The sequence below is a fragment of the Physeter macrocephalus genome, chromosome 21 (genome assembly GCF_002837175.3).
Source record: "Physeter macrocephalus isolate SW-GA chromosome 21, ASM283717v5, whole genome shotgun sequence".
Taxonomy (NCBI): domain Eukaryota; kingdom Metazoa; phylum Chordata; class Mammalia; order Artiodactyla; family Physeteridae; genus Physeter; species Physeter macrocephalus.
The window spans coordinates 117,524,847-117,527,704 of record NC_041234.1 but is presented as its reverse complement, the minus strand read 5'-3'; positions in this window follow the sequence as shown (position 1 = coordinate 117,527,704).

Here is a 2,858-nt window from a genome sequence, read left to right as displayed (position 1 = left end):
CCTGGTGGCGCACTGGTTAAGAATCCACCTGCCAGTGCAGGGGACACAGGTGCGATCCCTGGTCCGGGAAGATACCACATGCCGCGGAGAAACTAACCCCGCGCGCCGCAACCACTGACCCAGCGCTCTAGAGCCCACGAGCCACAACTACTGAGCCCACCTGACACAAGCACTGAAGCCCATATGCCTGGAGCCCGTGCTCCGCAACAAGCGAAGCCACCGTAATGAGAGGCCCACGCACCACAACGAAGAGCAGCCCCCGCTCGCCGCACCTAGAGAAAGCCCGCACGCAGCAACGAAGACCCACCGCAGCCAAAAGTAAACATCAATTTTAAAAATGATAATAAAAGAGCACTTGTTGTGTACGACTCAAGAAACAATAATAAAATAAAATAAAATTTTTTTTCAAAAAAGATAGTTGGAAGGCTCGTCACCTTTTCTACATTTCTGGCATCAGTTTTAGGAAGCTGCCTTTTTCCCAAGGAATTTTTCAAGTCTTCCAATTTTTTAGCATAAACATTTCCATAATATCCCTATACTCTCTTTTTTAATGTACATGTGATCCGTAACGTTAGCCCTCTTTCATTCCTGATATTAGTCATTAGCGTTCTTTCTATTTTTCCTTGATTCATCGTTCGAGGACTTTCTCAGTTTTCTTGCTCTGTTGATAGAAGAGCATGGCTTTGTTCATTGTGTCCATAATTTGCTTTCTATCACTGATTTCCTCTCTTAGCTCTCTTATTACTTCACTTTATGTTTCCTTTGCTCTTCTTGTAGCATCTCTAAACGGACTGTTAGCTCACTGATTTTATGTTCTGACTCTTTTCTAACAGAAGCATTTAGAGGAATACACTTTCCTCCTGTCGCTTTTTGCTGCCTCCCACTAATTTTGGTAAGTTGTGTTTTTTTGGATTCACTTTGAAATATTTTCTAAGTCCCTCTGTGATTTTTTTCTTTGATCCATGGGTTTCCCAATATTTGAAGATATATTATCATTAGTAACATCAAATAAAATTCCCCCGTGATGAGAAAACTTATCATGTAAAATTGCAATACTGTTAAATGTATGGAGACTTTTTTTACAACTCTGGTATGGCACGTCCGGGTGAATGTGCAAAGCACCCTCGTAAAGGATCTGTGTACTTTGTGTGGAGGCCAGGGCCTTGCCCCACCCACCCACCTCTGCAATTCGTGTGCCACCCGGACAGAGGCGACCTGGAGCTTCTCGCCGCCACATGCAGTGGGACAGAGCCCCTCCCTGGGCCCCCACAAATCCATCTGCCATGGCCAACAGCCTCCACCAGATCACAGCAGCCCCAGCGCCTCCCCCTCTCAGCAAAACTTACGTCCCTCGTGGCCAGGCGGCTCCACCCCGCCCCCTCCCCGACTACATCCCCCCATACACACTCCCCCGGCCACCAGCCGGGGGTGCTCCGCTCTGGTCCCTGGAAGCCGGGCGCCCCCCCATGCGGAGAGAACAGACTGCCTCTCTCACCTCCCCACGCCGGGGAGTCCTCCCCCGAGCACCCTCAGCAACAGGGGCTCTCGCCTCTCGCACCCCAGACGCAGAGCCCAGCCCTCGTGCCCCCGCCCACCCGGGAGCCGGAGCCACCCTCCTGCCACGAGCGGCCTCCCCCCCCACCCCCCGCCCCGGCGGGAGCTCCCCTAACGCCTACCGCACCCGCGCCCGGGAGTCCTCCCCATCGACCCCCGCCTCAGCCAGGAGTAGCTCCTCCTTCCTCCCGCCACTCGCAGCGGCCCTTAGCCCTCCCCTCCCGTCTCAGCCCGTGGGGGGGGGCCCGTCCCGTCCTCCCCACCCCCACAGCCAGTCGTCCTCTCCTCTGGCCCCCAAAGCCGGCCCCACCCGCCCAGCAGGAAGCCCTCCGCTCCGCGCCCCCCTCACGCTTAGCCATTAGCCCCACCCTCTGCACCCCGACTCCAGAACGCCCCCCACCAGCCACCCCGGCGGCCAGCGGTCCTCCCCTCGGACCCGCACACTGGGGGCCCCTTCCCTCAGCACCCCTTCGGCCCGCTGCCCGCAGCCGCCCCTCCCCCACTCCCAATCGGGCAGCCCGGAGCCCTCCCCCCACCTCCACTCCTTCCCAGGGCCCCCCGGTACCTGCGGAGTCCAGCCCCCGGCAAAGCCCCCGCCTGTCTCCTGACTTGCTCTGACTCTGTGGATGACTCCGGAGTCCCGCGCAGGAGGGGCTGAAGAGCTCGTCTCGGCAGCGCAGCCAGCAACCGCGCAGCCGACCGTCCCGGGCACTCTGTGCGGACGCCACGTGGGTTTCCGGGTGCTCCCGGAAGCCCCAGGAAGGTGAGGGAGAACGTTCTAGACGTCTCTTTCCAGAGAAAGCGGTTGGATCAGAAGAGCACGTGAGGAGGCGCTTTGCGACGGAAGCACCAGTAGGCATGCGCACTGAGGGCCTGAGGTGCCAAGGCTTGGCGCCTCCGGAAGCAAAAGACACGCCCATTGACCTTCCACCAATAGGAGGGCCTCCCTGCAAGGCTGCGGAGTTGGAGGGGCAAACTTGGCGATGCAGAGCCCATGGGGGCACACTGGTCAATCTGTCTTTAGAGGTGGGTGTCTACTGTGATCGTTAATGTCTTAAAGCTATTCTCTTCTCTTTCTGTTTTTTTAATTTTTGAATTTTATTTTATGTATTTTTTTATACAGCAGGTTCTTATTAGTCATCCCTTTTATACATATTAGTGTACATATGTCAATCCCAGTCTCCCAACTCATCACACCACCACACCACCGCCCCCACCACTTTCCCACCTTGGTGTCCATACGTTTGTGCTCTACATCTGTGTCTCTATTTCTGCCCTGCAAACCGGTTCATGTGTACCATTTT